General features: G+C 32.7%; 1 protein-coding gene across 3 annotated transcripts in view; it reads right to left on the bottom strand.

Annotated features, from left to right (window-relative positions):
• Positions 1-19,550, bottom strand: part of Mgat4c (MGAT4 family member C) — a 794,840-nt gene that overhangs the window by 258,872 nt on the left and 516,418 nt on the right. Inside the window, exon 1 of one of the 3 annotated variants that reach the window (XM_046419365.2) lies at positions 7,479-8,761. The exons of the other annotated variants lie outside the window; for them this stretch is intronic. The gene's annotated coding sequence lies outside the window, so the exon portion shown is untranslated. Of the gene's footprint in view, positions 1-7,478; positions 8,762-19,550 lie in introns of those variants that run through there. 3 annotated transcript variants of the gene reach the window in all.

The following is a 19,550-nucleotide window of genomic DNA, read 5'->3' as shown; positions in this document are numbered from 1 at the left end:
AGGCTATGTGTCTTCAACAAAGAATTAGGGAGAATTGTTGACGGCAACATGATAAAATATTCATTATGATTAGGTACTTGTTATGGTTTGGACTTGAGGTATCCCCCAAATGCTCCTGTTAAAGCAACAATATTCAGAAGTAAAATGATTGGTTTATGAGAGCTGTAATCTAACCAGTCCATCCCAGTTTGAATGGACTGACTGTGTGGTAACTGTGTACAGGTGGGGTATGGCTGGAGGCAGCAAGTCACTTTGGGCCTTCCCCATAAGTGTGCATCTTCCCTGTTCCTCCACCCACTCTCTGCTTCCTGACCCTGCCAGGCTGTGCAGGTTTCCTCTGCCTGGTGCTCCCCAGTATGATGGTCCCAGAGCTTGGAATCAGCCATTTAATGACTTAGATCTCTGAATCAGTGAGCCCCACATAAACTTTTCCTAATGAAATTTGTTCTTATAGAGTATTTTGGTAACAATGATGCAAAACAGTACCAAAACTGTCTCAAGTGAATTTTTTTGGAATATTTTTTTCATGAGTTGAGTTATTCACTTGCCTGCCTATCTTTGCCTTCCTGGAACTCCACCAACCTAATGCTTCACAGTTTTTCCCCTTTCCTGCCCTCCGAGCCATTCTAAAGTTATCACTTGAAGTCCTTCCTGTAATATGATTCTGAAAGTTGATAGCAAAGGTCTAAACAAGCAGCTCCCCTGGAAGTAGATAGACAGCTAACTTGCCTTTCGTAGGATGACCTGTTTTACTGTTTCTAGTAACCTGTGAAGCATCCTTTTGTTTCCCCCCCTCTGTGATACTGAGGATTAAACAGAGGGCCTTGTGCATGTTAAGCAACTGTTCTACCATTGAGCTACATCTGGAACCCATCACTCATTTTCTTCATACAATACCACTAACTCCCATTTCTCTATATGCCATCTATTTTTCTATATTGGAAGTTCCCAATTATGGTATAAGCAAACAGAATAAAATTTGTGGAGAGAATCTTACGAGACAGTTGTGAACCTATTTAGTATTATTCTCTGCTCTAATAGGCTTAGTACATTTTCCTCTATTGGAATCTGTGTTTATTGTGAGTCACCATCTTCAAAAATTCTTATACCAAAAAGGCAATGACACAATGTTTGTTTTTTTCATTTCAGATAATTATGTAATAAATAGCAATTATATAATATTATCAAAGTAATTTGAAAAATAAGTAAATGAGTTGAGTTATTCACTAAGAAGGGGAGTTAATTTCACTGAAACTTCCTGCAGATCCCAGCCCAATATTGAAACATTGTTATTTAGCATTACATAGTTTTTATCCCTGACCAATGTCTGCTCCATATCACCAATGGTGAATAAATACTGATTTCGAGGACTCTTTCCCAAACTCGGTTGCAAGCACTTTGGGAAGAATACAGTGCAAGGACTCTTCCTCAGACTTTGTGTTGAGCTTCATATCATGAGACCCTAAGACCAGAGATGGTCTTTGTTCACTGTTAGAATGTTGTAGGTACTCAATAATTGTGCATCTGAGCCTTACATAATTTGTTGAATGAATCAGAGTTCTTTAAAAGAAAAAATAACTTGTTCTTTTATGCTTTACACTTTCATTAACACCTTGATTCTAAAGCTTAGGAGCTGTGGGAAAGAGTTATTTTATGTTTTTCTATTTGTATCTCTCCTAATGTGTTGGGTGCATGGCAAAATGTTCCCTTAAAACAAAATAAAGCAACAAGCAAAGCACACATAAACACACACACACACACATATACACACATATCAGACAAATAAAATCTTTTATAAATTCAGGATTCAAACTATTGTGGACTTATAAAAAGAATGAATAAAATATAATAATAATAATAATAATAATAATAGGGTGAAGTTGAGTAAAAGATAAACAAAATCTTTCCATTTGTATTATACATTTTTAATTTTATGTGCAGAAGAAAACTATGTCATATAATTTTAGAGTAGGAAAAAACACCTAAATTCAATCCATTTTTTACTAAAGTAAAAGTATTTCACTTATAGAAATACAGATTTCACTTTTAAAACTGAAAGTCATATCAGCAATCTGACATGTAGTTAGTCATAAGCCTGTGCCTACTGCTAACATCTTCTGAAATCACAAAGTTTTGGGGTTTTTAATATACCAGAGTTTTCATGTTGGTAAATATCAGTCTTTATTTTTTAAAAATACCTTTATTTAATGTATTTATTTTTGTGTGGTGCTGGGTATCAAACCCAGTGCCTTGTGCATGCTAGACAAATGCTCTACCACTGAGATATAATTCCAGCCCAAATATCAGTCTTTAATGAGAACTCTGAATTAATTAAAGAACACACACAACCCAGCAAGTCAATGACAATGAAAATACTAAAGAGAGGCAATACTAATTGAGCATTTACTCTACGTCAGACTCTGTTCTCAGTGTTCATAAGATTAGTTCACAAAATTTTCACTGCAGACATGAGGGAAATTCCTTCCTTCCTTCCTTCCTTCCTTCCTTCCTTCCTTCCTCCCTCCCTCCCTCCCTCCCTTCCTTCCTTCCTTCCTTCCAAGACCCAAAGGCCCGAAAGAGGTGGGACAAGAAATTATACTCACATAGACTGGTGCTAAAAACATTATTCTCACCACAAGGGTATGCAAACAAATAAACAACAAAAAGTATCTTTGTAAACACCTGCCGTTTTCTTGCTCAACAGAGCAGAACTGTGTGCTAACCAGACTGTACTTCCTCAGTAGTTCAAATAAGGAAAGTTTGTGGAACTTAACTTCATACCATGCTTCTCTGTTAATCATAGCAGACTTTATCCTGCTGCACACCACACTGAATGTCTAACTAAGTTCCTTTTTGATTCCTTAGCCGCACTCATATGTATACTCGATTTCAGTAAAACTGTTTTCCACATTGACACAAATGCAGCAATGTATGGCTGAGGGTTTTATGGTAGGCAATGGCTCATGGGTGTAGCCACTTTTGTGTGGTAAGTGCTGCCAAGACAATCTTCTTACTATGCTCAATTCCTCACCACTAAAATCAATATCACAACAAAACAACCAATTGTCACCTTTCAGCAGAATTTAACATTCAAAACACTCTGGTCTCAATTTATAGATTTATATTTTTTTATCATGAATATTATCAAAATTAATTTGAGGCTATCACCAGGTAAAAATAACTGACCCATTGCCTTGTAAAACTTCTTGGCAAAGCACCCAAAGCTAATACCTCTGGATTATGTTCTCTTCTTATGCAATTCTAATGTGGGCAAGCTTCTCTGTCTCTGACACTGAAAAAAGTGAAAGTCTTTATAATTTATTAACCCCTGAAAAGGGCACCTTACGAGGTTAAGGCTTCTGGGGCTGAGATGGAAAGCAGATAAAAAATCATATTCATACTCTTAATCATTGAATTTCAATTTTACTCCTTCATTCTTCACATTTTATATGGGTATTAATAAAAAGACTAATTTTAGAGCTATTGTTTTATTAATATGCAATATTACAAGAGTCAAATATTTTTTGCCAAGTCAAGTATGTGCAGGTAACTCTGAATTGTTTCACAAATTTATATGTGTGTCTCTAGATAGTCTCTACAGTGGCTAATTAAATGATACCATCTTTAAAATATGGTTTATCTTCAACCTATAGGTTCTACTTACAGACTGATTTTCTCTGAGAAAGTTGTATATTTCAGATTTTATTTCCTCTTAAATAACTAAACATCTTTAAACAAATTTGATAGGTATTAATATTACTTTTGGATCAACTGTCCTAAGAACTAGTACCAATATAATCTTCACTATTAAAAAAAATGGATCTTAAACTTCACATTGCCTTTTGTTTGTTTATTCAAACACAAACTACTCTAACTTGAACAATAGTATTTTTCAAATTAAAACAAAAGATGAAATGACTGCATATTTCATTCCCTAGTTATACTACTAGATCCAAACCAAAATTAAACAAACTCAATTCCCTATTACCATTGAGGACTTTATAAAGTAGAAGATAAATACAAAACTAGATTGCTTACATATACACTATAAATACAAGATTTTTTTTTTTCCTAAAAATACTTGATGTTGGTTTTGGAATCCGCTGAAAAATATTTTATTTTTATAATATTATAGCAATTACATTCAAAATTAAATGAGTTATAACATCATTTGTAAGCATTTTTACAAAAAAGCATAAACTATTAACAAATATATTTTAAAATAAACATATCTAATATCTTAAAGACATGCAGAAACAAACAAACAAAAAAAGCAAAAGTCTCATCAATGCATGTTTCTCATTTCCTAGAAAGTTCTTGGTTTTATTCATACACACCTTAAATTCTGTACTTGTTATAATATAAAGATGAGAGCTTATCAGAAAGAAGAAAACAGCATACATAGGGGCAGGATCTTTTATATTGTTCAACTTTACACATCAAGTAACTAGAAGAGCACTTGGCCCATAGTGGACAATCAAAAAAATTAATATCCAGTTAGATAGACTAATATATGGGCAGAGAGTGATTGATTGAATGATGATTGATTAATTCATGGCATCCAAATCAATCAATTCAGGTTCTGAATCTCACCTCCTCCATTACTGGTTTACTGACTGGTTGATCTTGGGGAACAAGTTATGAATTATTAGTTTCTCTAACTCTAGATGCCTAATATCACTTACTTTAACACAGACAAACTGTTTAAAAATGAATAATGGTGTCTATAAAGATATCTTTTAAACTTTGAAATAAGTATAAATATTATATTTAAGCACATAAAATATGCCCCTAAATATCCACACATTCACATATTAATATAAAGCATCTAACACAACATAACAATTACTCTATTTTTTGTGTTAAGTAAAAAGTTGGCTGAGAAGGCCAGAATTTTACACTGTCAGAACAAGCACAGAATTCATGATACATTCAAGTTCTTGAACTGAGAATCTAGAGAACTAAATGGCATCATGTATTCAATTATTACAGGAAGCTAATTAAAGGACTTACAATAAACTAAGTCTAGCAAAGTATTTAGGCATATCAAAAAATGAATACTATGTAGAAATATGTAAGAACATAATTTAAGGAACAATTCTTTTAAAAGAAAATTGTGCATTTCCCTCACTATCTAGGATATACTGAGAACTTCAGAAGAGATAATTGGAATCTCTTTATTACCATACATCTTTTCTATCTTTTCTAAAGACTAGCAAAATCGGACACTTTGTAACATACAAAAAACTAGATGAGATTTTATAGTGTAGAATAACTTTAAAATAATAATAATAATAATGTTTATTTCAGACAAAGAACCTATTTGTGTTAGAAAGCAGGAAGGGAGTATGGCAATACATGTAGTATCACATATCTTTTACCTCTGTCACCCTGCATTGAGAGTCCTTTCTAGGGAGTTTGTGGCAAAGGGAACTACTATGATTCTCTTCATATCCTCTTTCAAGTAAATAAAATAAAAAGCAAAAACGTTCTGTCAATGAAATGCATTAGTCAGGTAGATACCAAGCATATCAACATTGTACAAAGTTGTTTAAAAAAAAATAGCTAAGCCATTTAACATTGTAACCCTGCCAAAACAGTACATTTGTGAATAGAGTGGCTAACACTGACAGAAGCACTCCTATATGCAATAAAATAAAATTTAAATGTCAGGAGTGTTCATTGCCTAAGTTAAGATTTTCTTTGTTGTTGAAATGATGGTATAAATAGGTTTTTAGAGAATTCTGTTTGGAAACAAATGTTTTTCCCTTGGCCACGATTGATCACCTGTGAAAATGACAGAGTCAATATCCCTGCATTTTTTCAATTCTACTTTAAAGTATTTAAGGAAAAACACAATGAAAACCAACTTCAGTTTAGAGAAGTGGAACACTATACTTTGAGTTTACATTATTAAAAGTTCTAGATTCCTACTATGAGGTTTTAAAAGTCACAGACATTACCCAAATTTCTTGAAGGTGGAAAAAAAAAGCTCTAAATGTGTATTTGTAATCTTTTGAGGTTTGGTTGATTATATATTTTTTGACTGAGACAACAAGCTCAGTTCTTTAAGATTCCATTAATATGCATTTGACATTTTCTATAAGCTCAGGTTTGTTCAGACCTGAATTGACTGAAAGAGACAAATCGAACAACAGTAATGTCAGGAGCTGCCAAACAGGACTGGGCTAGTAGAAGATACATAAGTGTGACATAGCTGAGAAAATACAGATGCCCTTAAGTACAACTTGAGCACCTCAAATCCTAATTTCTAATTATCAAAATTATTGGTTTGCAAATGCAGAAATATTCAATGTCAAAATAAGACTGAAAATAAATCTGAAAAGTATAAGCCTATCAAAATCTGATGCATAAGTCATTATTCAAAAGTTTTATTGCTCTAGGAGAACAGGAGATGCTATTAAAATAAAAAGCATGTTAAATTAAACAGCACCAATTTACATCTTTCTGTATCTTTGTTTCATACAAAACTGCATTCAACTGTAAAATAAAATAGTCTGCTACTTTAAACCATAAAACCAGACAACATCTGAGGAGTTAAAAGTATTTTTGAATTCTTCTTTCAATAGCAAGTGAACATTCTTAGTCAATTAAAAGCTTTTAGTATATCTGATTCTTCAAGATCCCTGTCAGATTCAATCACCAATCTCCACAGTCGCTCAACAGCTGTAAATGCATTTTTTTTTTTGCTACAATATAACAAGGATCCTGAGCTGCAAATATCACTATTGACAAATATTTAAATCATGTAGAGCTTTATTTTTGGTATTTAAATATTCTATGATACACAAAACACAGTATTCTGTTATGTGTTCAAAAGCAGTTAATGCAACAAACTATTTTTGTATAACTTCATAGGAGAAAAAAAATTCCCCTATACTGTTCTTTAAAATTATTTGTTATTATCTTCCTCTGGGTTAAATATGAACACAAAGTACTCCAAGTTCATTTCAGAAGCTCAAGCTTTTTGCTCACTTGATAAATTTTGTTTTTCCTGTAGAGCCACAACTTTGGAAAACTGTCCCAAAGAACTATCGTTTAACAATTAGAAACTTCGATTCATTTTAAATTTATAACACTACTCAGTTGACCATGACTATTTCTACTCTTCACTATTCATGGCAAAATATAAAGAAATAAAGCAGAGTGGTATACATATATATGTTTTTTTAAAAACCCATTCAAAATAGTGGTGCAATCTCAGTTACTTTTCTTTTTCTAAGGAAAAGATGAATTACCTGCCATTCATTTTGTACTGCAAATTAGTTTGTCAGGTACACATAAGCAAGATTTTTCAGTTCATTTTGCTAAATCCACACTTCCTTTTTATAATACTAAACATTACTCTGACTAAAAGCTTACCAGATAGTAATCCTGCTCGACCCTTACACTATTTCCTCTGTTCAACACATCTACCTTTATTTCGAAAGAGAAGGTAAAACCGAACAAGCTCTTACCAGAGACAGAGAAAACAATTCGTTCAGCTAGATCCAACAGTGCTGTGTGCAGCCTGGCAGCGTGAGTGATCCTTGGGCCTCACACAAAAGCGAGATAATTGGCTCTCAATGAAGAGATGTAAACATCCATCATAATGGCACTGGGGCTGAAACTGAACGCTACCTCAGCTGTTCTATGTACTCCCGACTGGAAGATGATGTCACAAACATCAACTGGGTGTACTCTCATTGGCTTCTGTTACCTGGAATCATATCTTAACCCTAAACTGTCAGCTGCAAATTGAAATGCTCATCTCTGACTGGAATTTCTGCTGAAAAGGAGAGTGAAAGTCATGCTGACTTGCTGGAGAATCACAAACTGAAAATCCTGTCCCTTAAATATACCAGGACCTATTTGCCTAATTAATTGATTAATTATATTTGGAAAGAGCTGTATTCCCCAAACGCATTTATTAAATAATAGTACTTTTGAAAGGTATTTCACAGGGTGAATATTAACAGAAAAGATCAATGCAATCCCAACATCTGGAATTTTAAATTTCCTAATTACTTTTCATTGATTTTACAGTACCACCCCATGAGATTTAAGAAAGTTGTTGAGAAAAATTACAATGTAGACAATTGTACAATAGAGGTTTCAATCGATTTGATCAGAACAGCCATCTGTATTTTTAAATCTTCTAATAAAAATACAAAAATGTTAATGCATTTTATTCCCTGATTGTTAAACAGCATCTCCAAAGTTTTGTGTAATAAAGCTTAAAGTATGAGATATTAAAAGCATAACATTACTAAAGTAATAATGTTAAATATTGGTTTTTGCAAAGAGTAATTTATAAGTCACTGGATCTATAGATAATCCCATTTCAGTAATTGAAAGCTACTTTATGATAGAGTGCTGTTCTCCTTGAACACAAATGGGAAATAATTATCCATCTCTTACCTTCTATCTTGACAAAAGTCCCAGCTTTCTCCCCAGGCTTATATCCAGTGGGAGAGGAGGATAATGGGCTAAGCTGGTTGCAGCGCTTGCTGCCAGAGGAACAAAACTACAATCACCTTGAAATATACCCCAGCTTTCCCCACCAAAAGGAGCTGTCAGCTGCATCACTGTGAGATACAAGAATTACCAGAGCTCTTCAATGACCAAGCTCCTTCTAAATCCAGTGCAGCCATATCCCAGGGCAAGCCCTTTGAAAGCTGTGCAGCTCAGCATGCAAGCAGTACTGGCACCTGGGAGAGAGTGAGAAAATTCTCTTCATCCATCCCCACCTTAAGGGAAAGGAAAGTCAACCAACAATGCACTTGCAGGCCTTTATATTGGTTCATTTCCTTCTGCATAATGGATTCAGGGCAAATGCTTGTTATAATTCCTTCACATTTCTAAGGACAGTAAATTATTTTTACTGGATGGTTTCAATAAGAGTTCTAAAAGTTGATAATAATGAAAGGAAACTTCCATAAATCAAAATTTTCTCTCAAGTTCTGGCTCATATGACTCTCAGTATATTGGACTACTCTTAATTGCAAGTTAAGGTGTGATATTGGAGTATGAATTCTGGATTGAGGTTCAATATACCCAACCTCCACCATGTGCTGTCTGTAAGAAGTTTGAGAACTTAGCATTTTTTATATACACAATGAGAATGACTGTTACATAGAGCAAAGTTGATAATAGAAATAAGATAAGTCAATGTATGGAAACTTGTTATATAGAACAAAAAGTACTATCTAATGTAAAATATAATTACTATTACTGTTGTTATGCAAAAGATCAAACATATTAATTTCAAAGACATCCTGTGGATTTAAACTATAAAGTTAGTTCAGTGTCCTCTAAATATTATCTCAAAGCTTATTATCTTAAACTCTAAAAATTTCAACTAGGAAATAATGTTGCAAATTAGCTTGATTTATAACACTGACAGGCTTAGCGATCTTTTTTTAAAAGTTGTTGCCCCTCCCAGAATTATTCAGAATTTAATCATATTAGTCAAGTGTATGATCCAAAAACTCCAGAAAACTATTTGTCAAATTGTACTTTGGGCTTACATGACAGACACTGTTCATTTATTTCTGCCTAAAACACGGGAGTTTAGATGGAAATGTGTATAGAAAAAGATTCATTGCCATGCAAAGTGACATGAAATTAAATTACAGATCAGAAAGATGAATTTGGACAATGGGAACTTCAACTGTAGATAAATGATAAAGCTAAGATATTATAATTGCTAAAAGGATATGTCATGGAGACAATAATTTATAAAATAAAATATGCTTCTCTATTCCATACTTCATATAAAATTTTAACGGCATAAATATTTAATACAAGAGATAGATAACTAGCAAAATTAGATTATATCCTGTTGCATGTAGAAAACATGCTGATATATGTGCAATTCAGTTAATTTTTTAAGATAAATGAATATCCTGGTGATTTTAATGCACACAAATTACAATCTTCCTTACTTTGTTATGTATTTATAACATTTATAACATTCAGGTGGTGTTATGACGCATAAAGTAAGTTTTTATTGTTGTTGTTTTTAATAGGGCACTATGAAGACAGGGAAATAAGATACTCCTAGTGCTCCATTGGCATTTTGTATCAATTTCCCACATTATACACAAAATTCAATAATAAGTATTTATCAGTATAAGTCCCTGGTTCTGTGTTATTAAATATATATAAATAAGATGTTTTAAGAATGCAGATTTCAATGATTAAATATTAAACAAGATATAAATTGATCAATGAATCAGTAAAATTCTAACCAAGTCCAACTATTAAACATGAAAGAATTTCACATTTAAAATCTAAATTATATTAAAATAGCAAAATGATTGGAACATACTTGATTGTGAAGAAGGACAATGTACTAGAAATATTCCCTATTAATTTTGATCTATAATATGAATAAGTCTTCAGCCCATAAGTTAGTAAATCAAGTTAAATTTTATTATAATTCCTTAGGACAGAATTTATATTTAATTTTAAATAATTACATGCATACACTCAAGGAGGTTTCAGATAAATATAGGATATAATGGGTAAGATTTGAAAATCTGTTAATTACTTTAGAGTAGTATTTTATACATAAGTAAAGAAAAATACATTTTCTTATGGTGGGTGGTAATTGTTAGAAATGAATAAAGAGTGGAAATTATGAAGTTTTTAGTCATCCTTTGGTAGTGTTTCTTTAGGAAGAGCCCGGACACTGAAGGTCAAGGCCTTTCAGTAATTTATTGCAAAATGTCCTTTTGAAAAGTCTTGAATATAATACTTGAATATCAATCTGCACATGTATCTGAGTTAAAGCCAAAAATAAGATTGTGTGCCTGTGATGTGAAAATTGATATCATAAAAATGCTTACTACTGTCATAAAATATTATTAAGAAATCCAACCTGATTGCATTTGTTTAAAAAAAAATCCAAAGGCAGAAATGTCAAAACATTAAAGTCTTGCAAGAAAAATACAAGGATATTGACATTTCTTGAAGATTCTTTTTAATATATGCACACAGAAATATAGACATGTAAGATTCTGAAAAATCTCTAATTTCATAAAAGGAAAATAAACATTAAATCTTAAAATATATTTTACCAGTGCTGTCTTAGTATTTATATTTCTCCAACTATATAACCAGCAAGCATTTGAGAGTTCCAAAGAATATAAAATATTTTAATGTTATAACATGTAAAGGTGTACGATAAATGTGGCAACTCCTCTAGGAGTTAATGTAGAGTGAATTTTGTTTTTCTTTTTTTAGTAAATTTTTACCAGTGAACATTTTCTGAGATGAAGAACATGGAATCTATAAAGAATAATTTTTGACAAATCAAGTAGAAGATATTTTATAGTTCAAACAAAGTACATCTCAAATTTATAACTATACTTACATACTATATATTTCCCAGGAGCTAAAATCATTGCCGTATTTAATTGACTGACAATTATTTCTGTTACATCAATTTTGTGGTTAAACTAATTATTTATATTATCAAAACAAATCAGCACTACAGGCTAATTAAACTGGAGAAACCATCCTCCAATATTTCCCAGTCTACATATTAATAAGGCTTAGGCTAACACTAACTTCAGAAGAAATGAACGTATCTTTCAGGTGGTGATTTTATAGACACAACTGAGGAATGTAAAGGTATTTTAAGCTGCTTTAACATGATGACTTACTCTGTGTTCTTAGATATGTAGGAATACAGCTTTTGATATGCCTTGCAGCTAGCCCATTACCTAGTTATCCACAAGATGGCAGCTCTGTTTATTTGGCCACTAACACTCCATATACTAGTTTATCCTTTTCCAACAAAACGTAATATCTCAAGTATATAAGTAACTGTTGTGTATGAATCTTCAGAATGAGGTAATGTTTCAGTTTAAGAGTAAGTGGTAAAGGATAGATATTTAAGAAACCTTATTGAAAAGTAGCAATTATTTTAAAAATCTTAAAATGCATAACTTCAAAGCATTATATTTTTGGCTAACAAAATGCCCAAATGCTTCATTCCCCCAATTTATTTGAGTGTAGTCTATGTGTAGGATCTGATTTTAATTTTCTTTCAAAAGGACTTCTATTCCTTATAAAAATGCAAAGTTGGTGCTCAAATAACTGTTTTGTGCCAATGATAATTCACTGGTACAGTAAAAGATATCTAAGAATTATTTTTTTTCCAGCCAGCAAATTCTATAACTTAACCTCATAAGAATATCTTTTTATTGACCTCACTTGTATTCCTTTTTTTTATATTTAGTCATCTTTTCTGTCACTCTTTTCTTTATGACTACTCTAAATCTGTTGTGTGGCAGCTTCAGTTTATTATCTTTATTTCTGTTTTGTATGCAGATAAAAGTTTGAAAATGCTGAAAATTATTAGGCCATATCACCTTTCTTCTCTGGAATGAGTAGTCCTAATATGTTTAGTTATGTTTATGTGTCAGCAAATTTTACTCTGGAGAAAGAGAAAATAATTAAATAAGGGTGAAGAAAGGTTTCCTCTCTTCTCTGTTAAAGAAATACAAATTCTTACACATGAAAGTAAGAAGCTAATGCTGTCTTAGTGATTCAGCACCATGTTTTAAAATGAAATCTGAAAACATTACATTTCCTTGAAATACCCAATTTAATAAAGTCTAATTTATTTGATTAGACTTCCTTCAAATGCCATGGTTAATCTTTAAGAAACCTAAATACCTGTGGACATAGGAATTTGCTTTTTACCATGTCTCTGAATGACTATACTTTCTTTGTTTCAAACTACTTGAGTAAGAATCTCTGAAAATGGGAGATGGTTGTCACTGACATATGGGTCTTCCCTAGATGTGTGCCAAAGGTTTTGGTATGCAACATTAGATTTTATTAAAATAAATAAAAGTGTTCAAAAATCCTAAAAGGAAAGCTATAAAAAAAAAGAAGAGTGTAGTTTTTATGTTAATCAATAGTTTGGAGATAGAATAAAGGAAAAATTGAATTTCCTATCTCACCCAGGTGACAAGATAAGTATTACCTGCCTGGTAACTCTGAAGAGGAGCAGGAAGTAGAGCATTTTTTATGCGAGGTCAGTAGGGGCTAAGAAGATGAAAGTACCAGAAAGAGGGAACTACACAAAGAGAGGCCTATTCAGCAATCAAAGATCACTCTTCAGCACCAGGTGCTACTGTTACAAAGTTTCTTAAAAGCCAGGTCAACATCTAGAGTTTATTAGTCCTCCTGTGAGTGAGGATTTCTCCTGCACACAATGTGGCAAAAGTTATGCCCTTTTTTGCCACAAAACATTACTGAGTCTCATACTAAATTCCCTATGTGGATATTCCACTTTCTCAAAGACCTAAGATAAACCCACTGACTCAGAGGGTTGGAAAATGGAATGGAAAAGAACCAGGATCTGTATTTGGGTAGGTTGGAATCCTATGAAAACCAATTCTATAATAGCAATCTCTGTAATCTCATAGAACTCTATTCATAAACTTTATGTCTGAGATCTGCTTTAGCTTTCCATTTTACATTTTAATATTTATTTTTTATTTTTAGGTGGACACAATATCTTCATTTTATATTTATGTGGTGCTAAGGATCAAACCCAGTGCCTCATGCATGCTAGGCGAGCACTCTACCACTGAGCCACAACCCCAGCCCCCATTTTACATTTTAATTATACTTGCTTAAATATGTACCAGCATAGATATTTTCAGGATTAGTCATTAAGCATCATCTGTAATAAAGTAGATTCTAATTCATTTCTAAACACAAATGAGATTACTCTTCTTTGTTGAGTCTTCATAATGACTTGCATGTATCTCTTTATCTACATATATAAATAGATAAATGAGTAAATGTAATGAAATGTTTTAAATAAATACATAATAATTATTTTAAGCTACTTAATAATAACACTCTAATGAATTCTTAGAGTTGTTTTATATGTCAAATTTAGTTCTTTCTATATTAGTAACATTATTACATTATTCTTATATTTGATGATATATATATCACATATATCTATATCTATCTATATATCTATATCTATCTATATCTATATCTATATATCTCTATATCTATATCTATATATATATATATATATACTTATTCTTTGTGTCATGATGATCTACCAGCATCATTATTGTTTAGCTATTCACTTAACTCTCACATCATTTCAACCATTTCTCAGGGATTTCTTGTCTTCAGCAGAAAGGACTAGCATAATTTTTTAAACATTTATGTTTTTCTTAAGCTTTATTGAATGAATCTCCTTTATACTTTTGCACCTTATTTCTATTTCTGTTATTAGTTGATGTTATTTAATTCATCTTATCTCATAGTTTACCTGTAAGTATTCCTATTCACAAAATAAAATTCTAGAAAATGGCTAGGTGGTCCTTTAGCCATTTTTTAAGTGGCTAAATTACAGCCATCAGTTTAGGATACTATAGAGAGGTAACATGAATCGATGATCTTAGACAAGATCTCAGTTTACTGTAGTTCATCAGCTCATTATTCAACATAATCCACGAACACATCAAAGGTAAGTCGTCACTCTAAAGGCTACCAGATCTTTATGCTTTGTCAAGATAAATCACAAGTGGGTGCAATAGAAGCCTCTATGATATAACTAGCATATTTATCTATCATCTCTGAGTCCGTGTTTGAAACTGTAGACATGGAAAATGAACTAGCTTTTTTCAGGTCAAGTCAGAAAAAAAAAATCAATAGGTGTACAATGTGAAGATGTTGGCAGTAACAGGAATTGTTTGTTTTCTGCCAGATGATACCTGTTCCTGGTATATTTGTTTTACACTGTTACTACCAAAGGAACAAAACTGCTTGTAGGTTAAAGGGAGATGTTTCCACCTCTCCACCAGCTTGAATTCAGAATTGGTTAAAAAGATGCTGGAAATAGACACATCAATATAAATGTATTACACAGTTTTTTTTTAACCATAAGATTTATTAGAAAATATAGTCTAACCTTCAGGAATTGTGTATGCTTTAGGATCACAGGATCTCATTAGTACAAACTATAACTTGGATGAGTATCCTGAAAGGTGCATACATTAAGGCTTAGTTGCTAGCCTAGGTATGGGTCTATTAGGAGGTAGTGGGACCATTAAGAGATTGGGCAGAGTGGGAGGAAATTAAGAAACAGAGGTGTGCCCTTGAAAGGGATATTGGGGATCCAGCCCTCTCTCTCTCTCTCTCTCTCTCTCTCTCTCTCTCTCTCTCTCTCTCTCTCTTACTTCCCAGCTATCATGAGGTAAGCAGCTTCCTCTGCCATCTTCTCCTAACACGATGTACTGCCTCATCACCAGCTCAGAGCAACAGGGCCAACCAACCATGAACTGAAATCTCTGACACTGTGAGTCAAAATAAATCTTCCCTCCTTATAAGTTGATTATCTTAGGTATTTTGTCATAGTGTTGAAAAGCTGACTAATAGTGCCCCAAATTCTAGATCTCAGACAGAGCCATCCAATCAATGGCTCTCTCCCATTGATTATGGTGCTGTTCTTGAGCCTCTCTGATATAGGGAGTGGAAGAGAGTTTGTAGTTCACCCTCTTTATGCCAGGATGTACCACGCCTGCTAAATTTTTCTCATTCTCAAATAAATAACTCTTCCTCCAACAACACTGTCCCTGACATAGAAATTAGTCTTTTATTTATAAATTACTCTAATTAAAAACTTAACTCATCCTGTTTGGTCTTTTTATACAATTATAAAACAATGAAAAAAAATGCCTCACATTTATCACTATGTAAGGTATGTTGATACCTTAAAAACCAAAAGTATGGCATCCGCCAAAATTATCCTTAGGATCCCAGGCTCTTCCACAGTGATTTTTTCCACAATGGAAACAGAGTTGTTTTTCTGCTTCTATGTAATTCATAGAGCAAAATATAAAAGAACACGTATTTCTATATTCAAAGTGCCCATAGGGTCTCCAGAAACATGAGTGAAAAAGACATTAAGAAATATATTCATGCCATTTATTTATTTTTAAAATTTTATCTTATTTTTTGTGATAAGGGATAGGGATTGAATACAGGGCATCATGCATGTTAGAAAAGTGCTCTACTACTGACTTACACCCCAAGTCTTCTCTTCATGCAGTTTAAAAACACTGGCGATAAAGAGAAGATTCTGGATGTCTGATATGAGAAAGGAACTAGTCATATAAGGAAACTCCAGAGTTATACCATTACCAGACTTCTCAACAGCAAAACTGAGAAAGGAAGTAAAGGAAGAGTGGATGCTTACAAAGTTATTTTAAACACAGAGAAATTTATATTCATTCACTTTAGCAAATAAGTGTGAGGTAATGAGCCAGGATATCGTAATACATATAAACACATGGAAATTTATATTCCTTTCCATACCCTTTCTTGAGAATATACTGCAGGATTTACTCCATCAGAGCAATGGGTCAAGCCAAGAAAGAGGAAAATGCAGGTTCAGAAAATGAGGAATCTAACACCTGAAGGGACAATGGGAATTTTGTAGCTGACAGTGATTGAAAGGATTCTTAGGATGACAGCCATAAGGAACCATAGGGGAAATCAGTTTAAGTAGAACAGAGGTTAGTGGTCTCTTAGAAAGATATTTGAATAAAAATCAAACTATAAAGAAATAAAATTGACAGATTATTTTATGGGTTTGAACATTTTTAAGGGTGGTTTATTTTTCTGAGGAAGTCTTGAGTCTACATTAGGCAGAGTTATATAGAAAACAAAATAAAACCAAAACCCAAGCAACCAACCAACCAAACAAACAAAAAAAAATAGGCCCTAAGATGACAAAAAACTAAAAGATTTTTTACAGTAAGTGGGATTTACTACTACTACTATTAATACTACTCTAAACCTGAAATACTTCTTTAAATTTTAAAATGTAACATAACTATATTGGAAGGGTAGAGAGACAAAGGACAAAAATACTGTATTCATGTTTGTAAAAAATAACCAAGGAATCAAGTGTATGGTTGCATGGTTGCATAAGCTTTTCAAATATTTAACAGATACAATGTAGGATGCCTGAAGTTAAACCTCACTCCCCATTTAACTGAGAAATTATTTAACATCTGAGTGAATTCTGTGACATGCATCATATAAAGCACATAGCACTTAATAAATGGCCAATAAATATTAGCTGTGATTTATGACTTATATGTATTTCCATGTAAGTCAGCTATGTAACTCCGGGTGATACCTTAAAGAAACATGTTTTCCTCTGGTATTAAGGATATTAATCTTACTACTGACTGACTTAATCATAAATAAGTAAATTTTAGGTTGAGCAGCATGAGTAGAACAAAGTCTTTCCATGGTTTCACATCAGTGGACTCTGAATGATCACATATGTCCCCATATCAAAACAAATACAACATTGTAGATAAAAGATCTTATTTTGATTATGAATCTGAATAAAACCTGGAGTATCCAATGTAGAGAAAAAAATTTTCTGTTTTTGAACAACTCAAAATTATAACACCTTAATGAACGAATGAACAAATTTTGTTGCGGGTTGTGAGAGAAAGCTAACCAATTCAAGTGTAGACTTTATTCACTAGTATTACTTCACTACATCCAGGCATAACTACAGGACAAATATGGTACTGGGGCAATAGTCAAGTTAAATATGCTAAAATATGAACAGATAAGTGGAATATAGAATGAAAATTTTTATCCAAAACCTCATAAACAGATTTGCTAGGAGAGGTGGTGCTAGGAGAGTTAAAGACACACTGAAAGAAGGTTCCTGTTCTCCATAACTGACTTCTATCACAGATTTTATTGCTTTACTCCCTTGCTCCCGTTGCCTGGATCCTAAATTCCCATTGAAATTAATAATATCTCTGTCTCTTAAAATACCATGTTAATTCTAAACTAGTTTCTCAACTTACCCTCCCCAATAGCCATTGCTTTTTTAGAATGTTCTTTAATTGGTATTTGATATAGACACTGCCATACCCCAGCCAGAATCCTAAGACCCTTTTCTCTTCTTTTTAGAACTTCATCAAAGTAAACTTGAATAACCTACTAAATGCCAATTTCCTATTAGAACTCTTCCATCTAAAAGATTTTTATAGCAAGAGTGTTTCTATAGGATCATACAGTAAACTGAGTTAACATTTATACTTATTTTTCTTGGTAACTCCTCTAATAATAGAATTAGTTTAGAGCATACAGTGTAGACCTGAGTTCAATTATTGACACCATATGTCATCATGGAAAGGAACAAGTTATTTATCTGTTATAAAAATCACTGCCTAACTTTCTTTAAGATGGAATTGTAACTGTAACCAATCTCAGTGAGTTTTTAAAGTTATTTTAAAAAGAAGTAAATTTTGAAATTTATTTAGATCATTATTTTGCTCTTGTTAATTGCTAATCACTTAAGGAAGGCATAGATTTTTCCCCAAATGACACATTACCTTTACATAATTATCTTTGAAATAGGCAAAAAAAAAAAAAAAAGTGTAGATGTTTTTTTTCACTGAAGAAGGTTAGTTCTCCAAATAGAATTTATAACTACTCATAAGTATTCAACAGAACCAGGAGGGACAGTACAGCATATGGTAAAACAAAACCGCGTCTGATAGCAGTAGAATCTGAAAACAGTTGTAGGCAGTTATAAATAAGTGTCTAGCACTTTCTCGTGTAGCGTACCAACTCATTAAATATGTACCCAATTGATTTGACATTTTAAGAATTAGTGAAAATCTGTAGCAGAATATATAAAAATTGCATTGATTTAATTTCCATTCATTCAATCAACAAATATTGATGATATCATAGATGTCAGACATGGCATTAATTGGTATGATACAAACATGAATATGACTCATACTTCGATTTTGAGGAACTCGCAGCCAAGGGAGAGTTTGAAACATCAAATAAAACATAGCACACCAATTTTCTTATTGATCACTTAAGATAAATGTTTTTAAGTTTACCTACAATGCTGAAATGTCAAATATTTCCATTTCCGTCTTGAATTAATAAGAAAAGCACTCAGCAAGCTATTAGAAGCAATTTCCTGAGAAAAGCAACTTTTAAAATGTACAATAATGTCATGAGTGATACAGACCAATATTCTGCAACCTTTGTATCCATAGTACTCTATTGATTTTCAATATGCACAACCGGGACCAAGAGGCATATCAAGACACTCAAGTACCTTTTGAATCATCTTGGATTGATTAGATGCAATGTAGTTCATGATTAATTGAGAGTATACCAGAAGTGTGTTGCACTTTAGGATTTCACTCTGTGCTGGAAAGGAGTGAGAATCACAGTGAATGGTACCTATAATAAACCCTTAACATCCCACCCCACCACCCCCATACCCATACCATCTTTAAAATTCTTCAGAAGCTCTAACTTGGGGAAGGTTATTATACTAATATGGTTTAGAATGTCCTCTGTGTTCTCACCAGTCTCTCTTGTCCTACTTCTCATTAGCCTTCTTACTCACTCTTTGGTTCTCCCTCTTCTCCATTACAAATGGCAGAGTTAGTGCCATTTCTTGCCATAATTTATTTTGCTATAGAGCCTCCTAA

Source organism: Marmota monax, unplaced genomic scaffold (genome assembly GCF_021218885.2).
Source record: "Marmota monax isolate L192 unplaced genomic scaffold, Marmota_monax_Labrador192_F-V1.1 WCK01_AAM20220418_F8-fsc00036, whole genome shotgun sequence".
NCBI lineage: Eukaryota > Metazoa > Chordata > Mammalia > Rodentia > Sciuridae > Marmota > Marmota monax.
The sequence above is the reverse complement of the archived record's forward strand: the minus strand, read 5'-3'. Positions and strand labels throughout refer to the sequence as shown.